The sequence below is a fragment of the Canis aureus genome, chromosome 23 (genome assembly GCF_053574225.1).
Source record: "Canis aureus isolate CA01 chromosome 23, VMU_Caureus_v.1.0, whole genome shotgun sequence".
Classification (NCBI taxonomy): Eukaryota; Metazoa; Chordata; class Mammalia; order Carnivora; family Canidae; genus Canis; species Canis aureus.
In genome coordinates this window covers 1,329,248-1,349,671 of record NC_135633.1, presented here as the reverse complement: position 1 = coordinate 1,349,671, position 20,424 = coordinate 1,329,248, and the positions used below count along the sequence as shown (strand labels likewise).

General features: G+C 39.0%; 1 long non-coding RNA gene across 1 annotated transcript in view; it reads left to right on the top strand.

The window, feature by feature from the left end:
* The window catches only part of LOC144295220 (uncharacterized), a 328,627-nt gene that overhangs the window by 199,568 nt on the left and 108,635 nt on the right, over positions 1–20,424 (top strand). The gene's annotated exons all lie outside the window — the stretch shown is intronic.

Below are 20,424 nucleotides of genomic sequence, written 5' to 3'. Positions count from 1 at the left end.
TGCAGTATCCCTTTAAAACCATTTATTGCAGAACCTAATAGAGAACCACCTGGTAAAGCATACATGCTTCACCAAGAACCCCCTACAAGAGTGGTTTGGAGCTTAGATCATAAAGCTTAATAACTATCAGACCCGTATAATGGAATATCTAGCTCATTCTCCACTCAAAGTATCCCCCTAGACAGTTCTCTAAGGAAACAGGTAACATCACCGGAGCCACCGTGTGACGTTCACCACATTGCTTCCTCTCGTAGTTCTAGCTTTCTACAGACATTCGTATTTGAAAATAAGAGATAGTGGCTTCCCAAATGCTTCTGTTACTGGGGCTGCTTCTGGGCACTAGTGTTGCTTCTTACTAAAAGCTCTCATGGAATTTCAGACGTGCTGATACTACACAGTGCTAATACTACTCAGCTGTGATAGACATGATTCCCATCCACTCTACACGCCTAGTTGATCCCTACCAGACTACTAACTATTAGGACCCGTGGATTCAAGCACAGAACATTCTTGCTAATTCAGACAAAGAGGAATGTTTTAGAAGGATATCCCAGGAATAGGAACATCTTTTGGGTACGGGTAGTTCAGATGCATATTCTCTTCAGAGAAGCACCATATAGGGATGAATGAATTTAAAATTATTTTCAGCTTTTGTGTCACTCGAGTAAGATTCAAATTTAAGTCAAGGAATCTGATTTAGGTTGGTCAGGCGCCCACTTTTGCCATGGAAAACCGAACACCTTGAAAGACAGCTTACTAGGATAATGTGCAATGGAGGAGGAGCAGTTTACATGAGTAAAATCAGAATATTCTTTTGAGATGTAAGGGAAATAGATTCTCATCTGACCAAAAAAAAAAAAAAAAAGCTTACGACCTCTTGAAAAACACTTTGTGATGATCACCCAGAGGAATAGAAATGTTGCTGTTTGTACTTGTAAATCACTTCTGATATTCTTCTGTAGGTCCTTTTGTCTAGGACTTGGTTCTTCTCTCAGGTAGATCCAGTGTGCTCATAGGACATTACCAATACCTGTACCTTTTGTACTTATAGAACTCAGCTCCTACCTCCTAATCTGCCTTTATCCCATTTAACATGGACTAATATCTTACAAGTTTTGCTTCTTTTTTTGATTATTGTTTGTGACTTTAAAAGCTTAACTACCTAGTCAAAAACTTACTTTAAACACAGTATAAAAAACATGCTAGAAAATAAAACCGAAAATTTTCACGTGACTTGAGACTGCCACTCATGATCCAAAATTCTTTTAGGATTAGCATCGTGAATTTTGCTAACATGCAAAAGAAGAGAAAAAAGGTCTGGTGAGTCAATGACGCCTGAATGGATGATAAAAATTTGTGTCAAACATTAGGGTTATTAGTTACTTCATTAACAAGAATATTATAGGTTCTATGGCTTTGACATATGTTGCACCACTGATTGCTACAGGAGATTTTCCCAAATATGAGTGACCAGGCAGGCATATTCTTTCTCTTTTACTTTTTGTAATTTTGTAAGATTAGTCCTCAAGCTACATGATTATCCAATAGCGTCTAAATTTCTAGTTAAATATATTCTTGGGAATCCCTGGGTGGCTCAGCGGTTTAGCGCTGCCTTCAGCCCAGGGCGTGATCCTGGAGACCCAGGATTGAGTCCCACGTCGGGCTCCCTGCATGGAGCCTGCTTCTCCCTCTGCCTGTGTCTCTGTCTCTCTCTCTCTCTCTCCCACTCTCTCTTTGTGTGTGTGTCTTTTGTGAATAAATAAATAAATAATTTAATAATATATATTTTCTTTCCTGAAAACTTAATTTCTCTGATTAAAGAATTTTTCATCTATTTCATTTTAAAATATATTTTTTCTTTCCTGAAAACTTAATTTCTTTAATTAAAGAATTTTTCGTCTATTCCATTTTAATCCATATGTACATGTTAAATATCTATAATAGGTCAGGTTCTGTGCTGGACACTAGGATAAAATCACGCATAAGACAAGATACATTCTCTAAACTTTTAGAGTTTCGAGATGATGAAAGAAAAAATATTAAATAAATTTTGACTGTTGGACCCTAGCATTGCCATATTTAGAAAATAAAAATATAGGACACAGTTAAATTATAGTTGCAGATTAAAAAGTTAATATGTATATGTCCTTTGCAATATGTGTAGTATCTTACATGTAGACACTGCTATTTATTAGAAATTCAAATTTTGCTGTGCATACTGTATTTTATCTGGCCACTGTAGATGGGCAGTACAAAACAAGAAGTATATTTGGAAGTAAGTTTTTATTTTTCTAGCAAGGATTATCCCTAGATCTTAAAGTCCCAATAAAATAATAATAATGAGCCAGTCTGCAGAAAAGATATGCAGTGTATCTGCATGGGACTTTTTCTCCAAGTTCATGTTGAGATACCTAACTCCATGTCACAATGCGAAAGGATTATTTTTACTTCAGGAGAAAAAGCCCATTTCCTGAATAGGATGCAATATTCCGCCTCAGGAAATTCCGGGTGCACATGTCGTGTGGCCATCTGTGAACATTGCGGCACTTGGTCATAAGACCACTGCTCCCAGCAGAGGTGCAAACAGTGTGAGGTGAATTTTGTGAGTGCCACATAAACCTGGGCTTCTCCACCAATACAGAAAGCCTGAATGTGAGACACTGGAAAACTGGGATGTGAACTGTGAGAAATGCAGTCTGGCAGAGAGGTGAAGGTCGAGAGGGTAATGAGGGTAACAGTCCTAGTCCTATCACTAAAGGAGCTCGCGCGTGACCGTTCGTGCGGTGTCTGTTGCTACATCTTGCACCTGGTAGGCTGTTGAAAACTGCTGAGTCTCAATGTGGGCATTCCTGTGTTTCTATGTCCATTTCTTCATTTATCGAGTTTCCAAAGTGTATTAATATTTGCAGCGATGACTGCTCAGTAACTAGATTGTAGCCCTAACACTACTAGTCTATGGGAACTGCCTATTTTTATTTGAATATCTTTAATTTTGATTATGTCAGACATTTATTTACTGCTTCATAAGTGTCTGGGTCTAAGCTAAACCTCTACCTGGATGCATTATTTTAATATTCACTGAACCTTTAAGAGATAGAAACTTTATTATCGACATTTTATAGACTAAAGAATTGAGGCTCAGAATATTTATTTGTTGGAGTTCAGTGGCTAACAAATGATGGATATGGGATAAAAAGCAAAGGCAGTCTAATTCCACGACAGGTACTTTGATCATTAATGAATTCAGTCCCTGAGTGATAATAGCTACATTTTTTTTTATTCGCTAAGTACTTTATATGCAGTATCTTATTTAATCCCCGTAGGAATTCTATGAGGACGCTAGCTTCAGGAGATCGTGTGACTTGTCCAGGGTCACAGAGTAAGGAAGTGGCAGAGTCAGGATTCAGCCCCAAATCCTTCTAATTCCTACATTATTCTCATAGTGACTACTAAATGCTGACTATTTCATCATATGTAGGAGGAAAAGCAACTCCTGGAAATTAAGAAGTTGACCTATTTCACACATCTAGTTAGCAACAAGGAATAAGGCCAATAAACAGGACCAATAAATAAATGTCTGGACATCTGATCCAATAAACTTTTGATTATTCCTCTGCCAGCTTTCTCATTTTATTTTTTTTCACTTTTCATTAGTTATTTAGAATATTTCTCTCATCACACTCTGCTGCTCAAGCCTGGGAATGCTGAATTCCTTATATAAATCATAATTTCTACCCTAGTCCTCCATCCGGTAGCCTCTAGCACCTTTGCCTGATCTTGTCAGTTCACAAAATAATAGATAAATTTCTTAAAGCGTCAAATTACCTAAAAATATATAGGATGTAAACATAGCCAAATTCATAATTTTAAATAAATTATCTGTCACCTGTAATAAAATCTGGATTTGTGGCAGTTCTCAGAAATTAGATATAGATGCCAGACATCTTTAAATTCCGTTTATAATTCTGGTTCTGTCATTGGCAAACTTATTTAAATGAGGAGCTCCTAAATTATGTTCTGTGTAATATTAGCTATTCTGTTAAAAAAGGGGTTCGGGGTTAAATATATTTGGGAAATACAGCATGATAGAGCTGTCTATGTATTTATAGCTTTCATGTGATTTTTATCAAGATCACAGGCAGGATTTTTGTAGATGTAGACAAGAATATTTTAAAATTAATATGGAAATCCATAGGACCTAGATTAGCTTGAACAATTTTGAAATAGAAGAATAAAGTGGGAGGAATCATTCTAGCTTATTATAGCAATAGTCGTCAGAAGAGAATGTATCGGCCAAAGAATACACGACAAATCAATGGAATCGAATAAAAGAACCAGAAACATCGTGTCAATACACCCAACCGATTCTCTTGTTTTATGTAACATATTTATCAAGATAATAATTTGTATACTACAAAGTTCACCTTTTAAAATGTAAAAAAAAAAATCTTGTTTGTAAAATATTCACAGTTTTATAACGATCACCGCTATGTATTTTTAAAACATTTTCATCACCCCTAAAAGATACTTTGTATCCACTAGAAATGACTCCCTATTTTTTTCTACTCAATCCTTGAAAATCCTAATCTACTCTTTGTCTCTATAAATTTGCCCATTCTAGAAATTTCATGTAAATGAAATCAACCAATATGTGCTATTTGGGGACCGGCTTCTTTCACTTAGCATTATGTTTTCAAAGTTTATCCAACTTAGAGCATGTACTAGTTCTTGACTCTTTTTGTTGCTAAAACATGACATTGTATGAATATACCTAGTTATTCATTCATCTCTTAGGGTTGAACCTACTTCTTGGTATTCTGGTTCCCATGCTCCAGCTTGCCTTTTTTTTTTTTTTTTTTTTTTTTTGGTTATTCTGAATAATATCTCTTTGAATATTTGTGGACACATTTTTATGTAAAAACGTGTTCATTTCTCTTGGGTATTCCCTAGAGTGGAATTGCTAGGTCATATATGTTTAATATTTTGATGAACTCTCAAGCTGTTTTCCAAAGAGGCTCCATTATTTTAGAATTCTACTAGCACTGAATGAAGAGTTCAATTTCTCCACATCCTTATCAGCACTTATTATCTCTCCCTTTCATTTTAGCCATTTTTAGTATGTGTGAAGTAATACCTTGCTGTAGTCTTGATTGGTCTTTTTCCCATGAGAAAATTCTGTGTGTGTGTGTGTGTGTGTGTGCACGCTTATCTGCCATTTGTATGTATTCCTTGAAGAAATGTATTTTCAAATCAGTTGCCCATTTTTTTTTAAGTTGGGTTATTTTCTTGTTGGGTTATAGTGTTCTTTGTATATTCTAGATACAAATCCCTAAGAGATGTATGATTTTTCAAATATATTATCCCATTCCATTGGTTGTCTTTTCACTTCTTAATGGTGTCTTTTGAAACACAAATTTTCAGTGTTGATGGAGGCCAATTTACCTGTTTTTTTCTTAGTTTCCTTGTGTTTTTGGTATCATATCTAAATGTTAATCAAATATTATAAAGATTTACTCTTCTGTTTTCTTCTAAGATTTCTATGCTTCTAATTCTTATATTTAGGCTTATGATCTACTTTGAAATAATTTGTACATATGGTATGAAGTAGGAGTCTAACTTTTTTATTATTTATTTTTTTTTAATTTTTAAAAAAATTATTATTTGAGAGAGAGAATGTTCAAGCAGGGGGAGTGGTAGAGGGGAAGCAGACTCTGAGCAGGGAACCCACTGCTATGCAAGTCACAACCCTCATCAGGGCTCATCTCCCTACCAGGAGATCATGGCCTGAGCCAAAACCAAGAGTTGGATGCTTAACTAACTGAGCCACCCAAGTGCTCCATCTTTTTAATTATTTTTAAATTTTTACATATGAATATCTATCAACTGAATTTTCTTTTTCCATTGCTAAAGCAATTCAGTTGAGGAGGGACAGATTTGTTAACACATGCTGATGCTGACTGGAGTAATTGGACATCCATAGGCAAAACTTAACAATTAAACCTTATACCTTATGAAAAAAATTAATTCACAGTAGATTATGAACTTAAATGTAAAACGTAAAACTAAAAAAGCATTTAGAAACAAACTTTTAGGGACACCTGGGTAGCTCAGTGGTTGAGCGCCTGCCTTTGGCTCAGGATGTGACCCCGGGGTCCTGGGATGTCCCACAGCAAGCTCCCCGCAGGGAGCCTGCTTCTCCCTCTGCCTGTGTCTCTGCCTCTCTCTCTTTCTGTGTCTCTCCTGAATAAATAAATGAAATCTTTTTAAAAACCCAAATATTTTAAAATTTAGAAAGACAAATATGATTTCACTCCTATGTGAAATTTAAGAAACAAAACAGATGAACATAGAGGAAGAGAAGGAAAAATAAAATGAAAACAGAGAGGAAGACAAATCATAAGAGACTCTTAATTTTAGGAAACAAACTGAGGGTTGCTGGAGGGGAGGTGGCTGGGGGGGTAAATGGGTGATGGGCATGAAGGAGGGCACTTGATGGAATGAGCACTGGGTATTATATGCAGCTAATGAATCACTAAATTCTACTTCTGAAACCAATAATAGAATTTATGTTAATTAAATTGAATTTAAATTCAAAAAAATCTAGAAAAAATAGCAAAAAAAATCTTTGGGATCTTAAGCGAGGTAGAGTTTTTAGACTTGAGAGAAAAATATCAATTAGAAGGAAAATTAATAAAGTGGATTTTATCAGAATGTCTTGTGAAAGAACCTATTAAGACAGTGAAAGCTATGGAGTAGTATAAATGCTTGCAAAGCATATATTTGAAAGTAATGGTGGCGAGGGAAGTATAAGGAATACTCAACACTCAACAGTAAAAAATAGATAATGGGTAAAACACATGATAGACATTTGACTGGAGAATATGCAGATGGCAAACCCATGAAAAGATGTTTAGCATCATTAGCCAGTAGAAAGATGTAAATTAGAACTACAACGAGGTATCGCTATCAGCCTATCAAAATGGCATAAATCGAAAATACTGCTAATACCAAATGCTGGCGAGGCTGCCGAAGAACCGGATCACACGCTGCTGGTGAGAATGTAAAATGGTGCAGACACTCTGGAACGTCGTTGGCCGGTTTCATATAAAACAAAACATGCAGCTACCATTTGGCCCAGTAATCGTGTTTTAGGGCGTTTATTCCAGGGAGGTCATGGCTTAGGCTCACGTACATCCCACTCCGGAATTCCCGTAACAGCTTCTTCCCAATAGCCCACAACTGCAAACAGGCCGATGGCCCTCGGCGTGCGAGGGCTTAAGCAAGTCACGGCCTGGCTCAACCGTGCGGTTCTATTCAGCAAATGAAAAGACTGGACTGCGGTGATGGCAAGGACTTTAATGGATTTTAAGGGAGTTATACTGAGTACAGAAAATCAGGATGCCTTTTTTTGTAGGATGATCATGGGAGAAAGTAATTGTGAATGACTGCATCCCATATGATTCTTCGTGTGTGATATTCATGACAAATGTTATAGGGAAATGACAAGATTCCGGGGGGGGATAGACTGTTGCTTGCTGAAGGTGACGGGTCTGGAGGCAGAGGGCGAGCGAGCTTGGCTGACAAGGGTAGCGCAGGGATGCTGGCCGTGGTGGAACTGTTCTTTACCCTAACTGCGGGGGTGATCACAAAAGTCACGTATGACAAAATTACGTGGAACTAAATACACTCACGCAGACACACACTCCAGGCGCACACACAGCTCTCGGGAAATCTGAGTAAGGGGGGTGGATGGGACCAATGCCGCTCCCCTGGCTGTGGTGTCGCGCTACAGTTATTTAGGATGATCCCACTGGGGAAAGCAGATGAAGGGCACGTGGGAACCCCCACCCTGTGTTATTTCTTACAACTGCGTGTGAATCGAGATTCACCTCCAAAAAAATTAACAAAGAAAGAAAACATCCCAAACTGGAGGGAATTTTTGATCTCAGGGTAGATGATTCCAAGGGGAACCAAAGCTGTCCTACTCATGAATAGGACGGAAGCGATTCTTTCCTCTCAAGAAAGAATAAACCATTTGAACTTTGGTACGAAGACATGTAAAATACCGACAAAGCAGTCCCATGGGGTCTCAAGGCCTCGGAGCCACCAGTGTCGCATTTCTAAAATGTCATTGGGATCACGTGTCCCCCGGGCTGAGAAGGCCCCAGTGGTTTCCCGGGGCGCTTAGACTGAAGGTGGGTTTCTTGGCTGTGGTTGCGGGGCCCTCCGCGCTTCACCCCTCCATCCTCCATTCCGTGTCGTGGCATCTGGCCTTCTTTCCTTTCTCCTATTTGTCACCTATGGCTGTGCAACACGCTACCCCAAATCTGCCGCTTGGAACAGACACGTCCCATCATCTACACCTTCTGTAGGGATCTGAGATGGTGTCGCGGGTCCCCCGCTTCCAGGTCTGTCATGAAGCTGCGAGGTGTTAGCCAGGGCTGGGCTGTCACTGAGGAGCTCAGCTGGGGACCTGCCTGCTTCCGAGCCCACGTAGGTGGCCGTTGGGAGGATCCGGCTCCACGACGTGTGTGGGCCTGAGAGCCTCCTTCCTTGCTGGCTCTGGACAAGAAGCCACCTTGAGGTCCTCGCCACAGAAACCTCCCTAGCTTGCTTCCTGTTTCACCCAGGCCAGCAAGAGACGAGAGGTCCTCTGTTAGCAGGACAAAAGTCACGTCCTTTGTAACTCAAGTTCCTGTCCCTGGTGCTGTCTCCATGTGGTAGGAGCGGGTTGCTCGAGGGAAGGGGCCACACAGGCCCTGAGTAGCAGGGGTGGGAGTCGCCGGGCTGTGGGCCTGCAGCTCTCACGTCCTGCCAGCCCTTGGGGATCCGCTCCACGACTGTCATTGAGCTGACTTCTCCCTTGCTGGGTCACCACACGGTGACAGTTCCTTACGGGCCCAGCTCGCCCAGACCCAGAGTGGAGGCCTTCAGGCCTCGCGGTGGCTGGTTAGCAGCTGGCCTGTGGGCGTGGGTGTGGCCTGGTGCTGTTGGGTTCGCCTGGCCTGAACTGAGATTTGGAGACGTCAGCGCAAGCATAACACTTTAAAATTACGGAGGGAAGGGCAGCCCCGATGGCTCGGTGGTTGAGCATCACCTTTGGCCCAAGGCATGACCCCAGGGTCCCAGGATCGAGTCCTACATGGGGCTCCTTGCGTGGGGCCTGCTTCTCCCTCTGCCTGTGTCTCTGCCTCTCTCTCTCTCTCTCTCTCTCTGTCTGTGTGTGTCTCCCATGAATAAATAAATAAAATCTTAAAAAAATATATGGAAGGAAGATAATATTTATTGAATGACTTCTGCCCCTCAGGCATCACATTTGTAGGTTTTCAACCCAAAACATGACAATCTTATTTGGAAGGTACAACCTTGACCTGTTAGGTAAGAGAATCCAAGGCCCAGAGGTCCTGGGTGACTCAGAAATTCACATAGTTAAGAACCCAAGTTTCTCTGACCCCTCCATCCCACCCTGGGTCCTGGGATGTCAGGTAGGGCTGGGGTCAGGAGTCCAGGCTGGACCAGGCCCTGTTCTTCTACCTGGATTTGCCCACAGAGCTTTGCTCAGGATGCAGTGATGCTCCTTTGCGTTCTGCTGCCCCCTAACGTCCATGGCTGTGATTGCATTAGGCTGCGGCCTGGGGCTGTTTCCCAGATCCAGAGGCAGGAGTCTGCGAGAACACAGGAACGCCAGCCGTTTCCAGACATCAAGGGTTTGTTCAAAAAGTAATAACAGAACATGAGAGTCTCCTAACTCTGGGAAATGAACCAGGGCTGGTGGAAGGGGAGGAGGGCGGGGGGTGGGGGTGACTGGGTGGCGGGCACTGAGGGGGGCACTTGATGGGATGAGCACTGAGGGTTATTCTATATGTTGGCAAATTGACACCAATAAAAGTGAGTGAATGAATGAATGAATGAATAAATAAAAATTAATAACAGGGGTGCCCGGGTGGGCCAGTGGTTGAGCATCTGCCTGGCTCAGGCCGTGACCCTGGGGTCCTGGGATCGAGTCCCCCAGCAGACTCCCCACAAGGTGCCTGCTTCTCCCTCTGCCTAATGTCTCTGCCTCTCTCTCTGTGTCTCTCATGAATAAACAAATAAAATCTTAAAAAATTAAAAATAATACCAATGAATACGACAATATATACGTATATGTTGTGTGTACACACACGTACATAAGAGAAAGAAGGCAGGAAGGAGGTAAATGAAATGCAAGTTTGTGGAGTCAGGCCAGACGGTAGAAGGCCGGCGTAGGTCAGCGGCCTCCTGCCCAGGGCTGCCCAGGGCAAACCCGTGCAGGGCATGGAAGTGCATCCCAGTGAGGGCCTGGGAGTCCTCCAGGGAGCACCCTACGGACGAAGGGAGGCTCCTCTCTGGCTGGAAGGGACACCGAGGCGGGCTGAAGGGCCAGGAATCAACTCCATAAGGAGGACTGGGCAGGCCTGTAAAGGATTGTTGTGCAATCTACTTTAACCTCAAGACAATAGCTATAATCATAAAATTAACCTTTAGGTACATCACTGCTTAGTATCACCTAAATCTATGCAAAAAAATTCTCATCATCCCCCTTTTACACGTGGGGAAATTGAGGTTCAGGGCAATCTAGACTTTCTCGAGTTAAAAGGGTTGGACCCAGATGATACTTCATAGCCCCCGTTTCCAGACTCTGTGCTTGTCCTGTTGCATCTTCCTCGTGCCTCTCTTTCACTTTCAAAGTACCTTTAACCCATTGATTCTCCCCCCAGGGGGTCCTCTGGGTTTTATTGATCCTTTTCGGCTCCCATGCCTGGTTGCACCTCCATAGTCTTTAAGGTACGAGGGTTACCCCACACCCAGAGCACCAACACCTCCGCTCTCCCGCCTCCAGATGACGCACACTTAGACCCTTGGAAGTCCTGCTGGGCGGACTGCGCAGAGAGAGATTCCATGAAGGTTACAGATCTGTCCTTGGCCTCCTGGGAGGGGACAGTACCAGTGAGGTACCCAGAGTGCCAGTTGAGTGTGTTCCCACCCACCACCCACCCTCAGCAGCTTCCCCACCACCAGCTTCCCCACCTTCTATTACGTAGGTCTTAAGGAAGGTGATCTCCAACCCCACCAAGAATTCACCAGATGAACGCAGACCAGCTTGGAGATGAGGGAGTGAGATCATGCTGACTGAAGGATAAAGGGCAGTGTGGAAGAGGCCCGGGAGCCACTCCGGCATTGTTTTTCCTGCCTGTCTGTAGTTCATTGTGTTCTTGAAAATGTTACTTTTCCAGCACCTAATGAATGATACATCAAGGGCTGCCATGAAACTGTGGGGAGAAACTTTATGGTATGACTCATGAGCCATGCTGAATTACAGATCTTTTCTCATTAGTCTGATTAAAAACCTAAGCTCATTATGGCTCAGGAAGTGATTTAGTTTCAATGCCTTTTGGTTATGTTCCTTTTTCTATTTTCTAGGAGCACACATTTTGGCTAAGAATTCATTTTCTATTTTAAATGGTTCTAAATTTCAATTCTTCAAATGTGTGTTCATTATCATATTCAGACCTGTAAATGTTCTTTTTATATTTTAAGAAGTATTTTTTAAAAACAAAAGTGATTTCGATTTTTATCTCGTGTAGTATCTTTCTTCACAAACAGGATCCTTTAAGAAATGTTTGGGATTTCTTTTTAACTTTTTGAAGAAAATAGACTCCATAGTACCGTAGAAAGAGAATGTTGGCTTTGGAGTTAGACCTAAGATAGGTACCTTAGCCACTGCTACTAGTCTTATCTTGGTCAATCTACTTAAACCTAGTAAGTCTCAATTTCTTCATCTTCTAATGAAATTTCAATAATAACAGTAAATAGCACTGCTTGAAGATTAAATAAGTCAATATATTTAAGGCATGTGCAATAGTAGGAGCCAACGGATGTTTGTCTCACTTGCTTTCTCTGCTAATATGGAGATATAGAGCGTTTACATTTTAGTGTTAACAAAAAAAATTAATTAGGCTGAAGAATTGATTTTTAACTATCCCATGTCTGTTGCTCAGATTTAAGTCTGTGTTTGCCTGTCTCTGGGGACACATGCAAAATTCTAAATGTGAACTAGGAGTTGATCACTCACAATTCCTGAGATTACTCCTCATGAACTCTACCTGACATAAGACATGCAAACGTAACATGGTCTACATGTGAAGACGTGTTGGAAGATGCCTACCTCTGTGATTTCCCAATGAACTTACCAAAGAAAACTATAGGATTTTTTCCAGTCTTGTAATAACCTGATGATAAGTATGAAGGTGTTTCCTCTCTATTGGCAACTGGAATCTCAGATCGGGTACATCTGACCCCCAAATTGAAGATGTTAGGACCCTTTCTGGCATATATCCCTGTTTCTTGTTCATTGTAACTGAGCAGTCCTCTTTAAGACCATCATACCATGGTTCTCAGTAAAGGGTGGGTGATTTTTGCCTTCCAGGGGACATTTAGCAACGACTAGAGACATTTTTGGCTGTCCCAGGGGAGGGGTAGTACTGGTATCAGAAAAACCGCTAAACATCGTGCAGCATGCAGAACAGATCCTCTCACAAATAATTATCTGGGCCACAATTTCAGTAACACTGTTACTGAAGAACTCGGACCTGATAGCATTACCATTTCCCCCAAGTGTTTGACATACTTTTGAGGTGTTTTCTTGATATCATGTAGAAACAGCCAGAGGCTCACCAGGTCTGAGGGGTTGTCATGGCTATTGAGTAGAGATGTGACCAGCTGTGCTTTCTTTCCATTCAGGATTGATCAAGTGAAAATAGGTCTGGGAACAAGGAGCTTAGTTTGAGGTGAGGAATAGCTTCCTTTTAGTAAGGAAGTACAAAGCTGTGAAAACCTTGACACTGGAATTTTAAGATAGACGAAGGAAATTATTTTCCTTGCGTTACTTCACATCGGTGGTCATCCTGTCTTCCTGTATCCCAAGTTGGTTATGATTAGAAAAATTAGTTAGATGAGAGGACAAGTTGGCTTGGATTCGTAAACTTTTATTAGTTAGAGCTGCTGGTTAATCCAATGTCTTTAACACTTTGGCTTCCCAACAAAGTGCCATTTTACATAACACAGTCATGGATAAATGCATTTTTAAAATTGTCTTTATTCTTTCCCTCAAATAATTCTTGATTGGCTTTCTTCCAGCATAAGACTTCAATATGTCTTACTACTGTACTTTGTGTATCCATGGCAGTTTACAGAAGGAGAAAAGGATATGAATATGTTTGGAGCATGACAAATATTTCTGAAATGCCTTGTAATTAAGTTTTGATTGTTAAAATATTCATAATGAGCGACAATATGGGTAAAAGGGGGTAAAATTGGATAGATTTTCTTAGAAGTCTGGACCTAAAGCCATCCAAGCAAAATTTTTCCATTGTTTTTATCGTCACTCACAGTTGATCAGTGTCCTTTATTTTCACAATTTTATAGCATCTTTCACTCTTAGCTCATTTTATAATAAAATCTAACATTCTATGGCCTAATACACTCCAATCTTAAGCTTTCTATTTTCAAAATCAGAATTTGTCGGTGTTTTTGTTGATTGTTAACTCAGAGACTCCCAATGCTTACATTCTTAGGGATCTATCCAGAAATCTAAAGGATATACCTTTTCATATGTAATTATTATGTCTCCTTTATGTGAGTTATCTCATGACTAAGAATACAGTGGAATATGGAAGCTAATTTCACAAATTAATGAAAACTTTCAATTTGTGAAAGTGTTCAATTTGAAGATATTCTTTTACTATTAGTAGGTGTTTAAATTATAAAACCTTTATGAAAGAAATTTGAAAAGAAATTAGCATTTCAGAGAGAGATTCCTTTGTTCAACAATGTCATTAGGAATCTATGTAAATACATTACAAAAAATGGTATATATAATGGGATAAGCATTATTTATAATTGGAATTAATCTAAATGTATATCAATTAGAACTAGTAAAACAAATTTTAACATACAAATTTGATGGAATTCTAGATGGATTTCAAAAATTATGATTAATTCTTATGTACTAACATTGAAAGGCCTCAACGACATGTTTAATGGAAAAAGGGACTGTCCAAATAATATGGTCTTGTTCATGTAAAAACACACCACAGAGAAAATAAAGACTGGAAGGATACTTGGAAATATTTTTTTATTCTTGGGAAAGAAGCGGGAATTTTTTCAGATTTTTATTCTCTACTGTGTTTCTATATTGGTAAAGTTTTTATAATGAGTATGAAGTCATTTGATAATAATGTAAACATTTTACAATTCACAGTAAGTTACAGAAAACTGCCATTGCTTGCATTAATTTACTCAGTAATTGTTTGGAAACACTTGTGCATCAATCACTGTGCTGGTCACCGGTGATGTGCTACTTTTCAAATAGAACCCTTGTGTAGTTTGGAGTTTGTAGTGAAAGAAACAGATATTTATCAAATAACTATGTGAATAAATATAAACCATAATTTAGAGCAGTTATATGAAGCAGAAGTTACTGGTAATATGAGTATACAATAGGGGACCCTGACCCACATCATCAGGTCAGAGGAGTATTTCTCTTAGGAATATAATTTGATCTAAATATAAAGCATAAATAGGAAACAAATGGGTAAAGGTGGGGGGGAGAGTATCTTAGTAAGGTAAACTGCAAGTAAAGAGATTTTCTGATAGGAAATAGATTGGTATATTTAAATGCTTGAGAGACAGTAAATATAGACAGGACTACAAAGAACAAAGGAATTTGGTGAGAGAATAGACTGTTTGGGGCCAAATATTGCAGAGCCTTTAACTCACATTAAGGATTTTGAGAGTGTAATAAGCATAAGGGGAATATATTGCAGGAAAATGTACGGAACATTATTTTGGAAAGATTGCTCTGGCTCCAGTGTAGAAAATAATGCTAGCATAGCAAGAGAAGAATCATGAAAACTCATCAGAAGCCTACTGAAATACTCACCATATACCTTATCACCTCATGTAATGGTGGCACACATAGTGGCCATTTTTCCAACATGCTGGAGGTACATGAGTGGGAAACAATCTTAGGATCACTTCCAAGATATAATTTTTAAAAAGTTATCTAGAAATGAATGGAGTATGATATCTGTGGAAGAAATATATTTGACAAAACTTTGAAAACGTGCACCCATTTAAGTACAATTGCAACAACTAGAACATAACTTCAGAAATGTATAATTGGAATTTGATTGTGTTTTTGACATCTGCAATTTTCCAAAAGGGTGGAATGACCATTATAGAGCCAAGAGTACAAAGGGGACTAAAAACAAGATGTTTGTCAGAATGTTTCTCATGGATAGAGGTCTTGTATCCTGATTATTTGCATTCTAATCTAATTGAAAGGTATATTCCTGTAGAGGAGATGGACATGCTCATTCAACCTTTTTTGCTCTGATTCCATGATCACTAAGCAGCTTTCTGATTATAATTTGTCTTCCTGTATAGTATCTTATAGGATAAGAACATGTTGCTCAGTTGAAATGAGCCATTCTGATGATTTACAGTTTCATTTAAATGAGATAGTATGGAATGGGCACAGCTGTCTCTTGTAGGCTCAATTTCATGAATCCTCTGATCCCAAAAGACTGACCACTTTTAAACAGATATAATAAAGTTGAGGATCTAGGGCTACAAAATTGAAGACCAGATTCTGGAGTTTGGGAACTCAAATATTTTCCCTGTAAACGCCTCATGATTGACGGGCCATCATTCCTTAACATCCCAATCTTGAAATCCATTCCTGTAGCAAAAGCCTCCTAACAAAACGATCATCACAGAAGTATAATATCTATATGATTGGTATTTATAATTCTCAAAATTTTAGAAATTCAGCCTTTACTGAAAGTCATAGTTAGAATTCTGCTAGTAGCTGGTTGCTACCAAATATATAAACAATTCAGGATAGTGCTAAACACAGTCCGCGGAGGTAGATCCGTGTATGCTTATCCAGCTCTGCCTCTTACTAGCTCTGGAACAAGGGGAAGTCACTTAATCATTGGAGTCTGGGTTTCTTTCACTATAAACAGGGGATAATTTTGACCTAAATAAATGTCAATAGAGATCAAGTGGAAAAAAAGTTCCTAACATAGTATCTGATGGAGTTGGTTTCCCATAAATAATGGCTACTATAATATGGCTATTTGTATTTACTTTGCCCCTCAAAGCCCTGAAATTCTATCTCCAAGTACCTAGAGAGATTCCCTTTCCCATGCCTCCACATAATCTTTTGCACATGATGCTGGACTTTGCCTGCCCTATCAGTATTTTCTCCGTTTCATTTTGTTCTCTGCTCAGCATGTTTTCCATGGTGTAGAGAGAGAGACATTCTTCCCATAATTGTATTTTGACATTTATTTTAAATTCTAAATCTTAGAGAATATGTCTGTGACACAAAATGCATGTTTGATATTGATGAGGGCATTGTGGGTAAAGGGAGTTTAATGGGTATGTCTTACAATTCTACTGAAATAAGCAGTAAGAAAAGACCTCCGGGCATCATCAAAATAAAGGAGAAGTAAAATCCCTATCAAACACCAGGGTATTTTCTCTTTGATCTGCCACATGTCATCATTGCCGGTCTTCACCTGCACACCAGCTATCTGGCAGGCGATGCTTCTGCTCTTGAAGATGAACAGGTGCAGTGACTTATCCCACAGGGAGGGCAAAGATTAATGAAGTGTGTGTGTAAATTCTAGGAATAGGAGAGGCAACAGTCAGCCTTTTAATAATACCTTAATTAACACTGATATAATGCATTAACTAACCCTCAGCAGCACATTTTGACTCATTTGTTAATCTTGGCCTTAACAGCAGCTGTTCAACTATATCAAAAAGCACTGCTTCTTTCTTGCATGTTAAAGAGCCCAGAGCCTCATAAAACAGCCTACAAGGCAATCAGGCTCCTTGGCTAAGAGGTTGTCAGAGAAGGCAAAAGGAACACAGAACGCTGAAAGAGGAAATACATTGGAAGTCACTACCTATGTAGTGGGTCGTAGCACGCCTTCTTGGTCGTCCAGCACAGTAAATTTCACATGGAATTTCCCTAACAATCTGAAATTTTACCCTGTCTAGATGTTTGTTAATGCTATTGTGTCGCCTGGAACAACTTTCTCATCATTCAAAGCTTGGTCACATTTTACTCTCTAACCCCCCTCCCAATATCTATCTGTTCTTGTTAGATCCCCTCTGTCCCTGCTTCCATTACCCATTTGCTTCTTTTTTTTTTTTTTTTACATTCATTGCACTGTTATATAAATATCTGTTTAAATGTATCTGGAAAGACTACTAGACTTTGAGTCTTGAGGGCTGAGGCTGTACGTTATTTGTTTCTAGAGTCTATTTTCAGAGTTGAGCACAGTAGTTGGTATCTGGTAAGCTCCCAGTAGATGTCTGTGTTCTTAATAAATAAATGAAAAATCAATTAATAGAATCCACGTAAGTTATTAAGAGATTTTGAGTCAGAATTGCTTTTATGTCCCTTAGATTCAATAATCCACAAAAATAATGAAAACCATAATTCTAAGAATGGTCGCCTCTTATAATACTTGTGATAGAAAACTGGGTATTACTACTGAAACTGTAGTCATGTCTACATAGTCAGGGGCTAAGACTCCATTCCATTCTGTTTACCGTGACAAATCTATTCTGATTGTCCCACGGCTAAAAGTTCTGTTAAATGTCATAATTAAGCATCAGTTTAAGAGGAATGCCAGATGTTAGGAAACAGAGAAATTGCTCTTTCAGCAAATTTTCCAGAACCGTGGGGCTTTACAAATTCTAGTCTTTTTTTTTTTTTTTTTTTTTTTAGATCACCCACCGTATCACTTGTCTGTTGGCTTAACTGTTGTCCACTTTTCAAACTCAGTTTCACGTATCTATGAGGCAGAGCCCCATCTATAACACTTGGTATCTACACCCATTAAAGGAAGTATTTTGTTTGTTAACTGATTGTTCAAGAGCGTGTTTGCCACTTGACTACTCACTTTTGGATGAGTAGGACCAAATCTGTTCGACTTTGTATCCTTTCCCTCTGTCGGAGTATCTAACCCATGGTAGGTCTTCAAAAATATTTGATGGATAAATGGTTACTTAACGTAAACAGTGGTTTTCAGTTGTGACTGTGTTTAGTTTCTATGATGATTGCATTTCAGTAGAAGCATTTTCCTGTCAGTGATAATAAATTTATTTTAAAACACAACTGAGTGTATGAGAAAAGCTTCTAAAGCTTGGCTTGTGTTCTGGTGCTCCATCTTTCTGTGTCATTCTTGAATTAAAGCTCACAAGGACATTAGTGCTCCCAGCACTATATCACTCAGTAGCTTACTTGATTTACTGGAATAACCCAATGCAATGTTCATGTCTTTAAAGGATGGATCACCCAAATACACAGACGCTCTTGGGAAATAAACCTAATAGAGACTTTAACATCAGTTCTGGAAACCCTGTCACCATGAGATAGCATTTTGTAGCACAGCATCACTATATTAAATATGTGGGGATTAAAACAAAATAATAACCTGGCCATTGATAAGGCTCTGTTCTTCACTTTCTTAATATCCATAAGCCCTGTGATGTTTGGCATTGCTTATACAGGTTAGGTCTACTAAGTTGCCATGTAGGTTTTATTTATTTCTTTACCCATTTCGTTGCTCCCACCAGGTAAATAGTGCTCTGAATCATTATAGTAAGTGTGGGCTTTTCAGTCAGTGATTATTGAAACTATTTCCCTGATTCTCCCTAGAATGAGAAGTTCCTTGAGGGTGTGGATTTGATCTTACTCATCTTTGTATTTCCATTTTATTAATGCATGGTACTAGAAATGAATACGGTATATAGTAAATGCTTGTCATTAGAAGCTGTTGTTGAATTCCCATACTTTTATTTATTTTTTTCCATACTTTTAGATGCTTTTTTTCCTACTGTCGCACATGTATGCACTCAAAACACACATCATTTGGGACCTAAAAGAAATTTTTTGATGACTAAATCATGAATTTCATCTATTTGTCCAATCATTAATTACTGACTTTTTATCTATATATTCTATATTTCATTTTCCATTTTATGAATTGTGACTAGTAAACACTTTCATTCTTCAGTGAGTACTGTACGTGTCAAAATTAGAAAACTATTTTGATGTCTCAGTGGCATGAAAGACATCAGTAGTAATTTCTCCTGCAAAGTAGAATTGTGTAGTGGGAAAGAGCAGTTTACTAATATTAGACTGACAGAGATAGCAAGATTTGCTCATGGATGGAATGGGCTGTGAAAACAAAACATAAAAACACTCTAAATGTACTTAGAATGTAGGTGCCACTTAAGAGGGTGGATTGACTGACTATAAGAAAGAAAATATTTTACAAAAACCAGTTATTTGGCGAGGTGAGGTGTGAGATGACCCATAGACATCCACGTTAGTGATGTTGAGTAGGCAACTGGATGTATGCTTCTGTAAATCAGAGGAGAGACTTCCCACAGATAAAAATAGGAATATACCAAAAAAAGATGATATTCCAAGACAGAAGATGGAATTAAACATTCATAAATATTGAAGATTATTACTGCTGTAGTCATCACCGTCCTCGTCATCACCATTATGATCATTATGTTAGCCTTGTTTTCCTCTCTGAGGGCATCAGAGTCATGCTCTCTTTGGTGTAGTATAGAGATTGTGAGGTTTAAATGATTGTTTTGCCTCTAGATAATTAAGGAAAAGTAGACATGTATGTGGACTGGGAATAGAGAGTGCAGCAATTCTATAAATTGTAGCTGGAAGAGCAAAGAGGATTTGGGGGTTGATTAAAAACATTGTCAGGTCTAAAGGTCTTTTGAACCCATTTGCAAACCCGATCAAGAATAGTTAGAATAAATTAAAGCTAAGTGACAAAACAAACCCTTTCATGTCCTAGGGAGAGAGAGTTTGAGTAATTAAGGCCAGTTCTGCACTTTTATTTCAGTAGCATAATATTTGCATTGCATATTAGAACTGTGTTAATCTGACAATTGGTTTCTCTACTCACAATTCCCTTTCTTAGTCACTGATACTGAAAATGATTCAGAACTTCATGTAATAATAATCTCTTAGCACAATTCATCCAACTTCGAGATCATTGAAAATAAACCCACTCACCTGATCATTTTCTACTAAAAGTAGGTCAAATTGCAGGCAATCAATAGCCTGCAAGGTCAAACTCTGTTTATGGATTTGAAATTAAAATGCCCAGCTCTGAAGGGAGATTTAGTTAGTCTTTTCAACGTCTATTTTAATTAAAAAAATAATTCTGCAGTATACACTATTACTAATATCAATACATTAACTTCTGGTTGTTTGTAAAACTGTGCCAAGTATCCTACTAAACACTTTGGGGATATTATTTGATTTAATCCTTACACCAGCCTTGT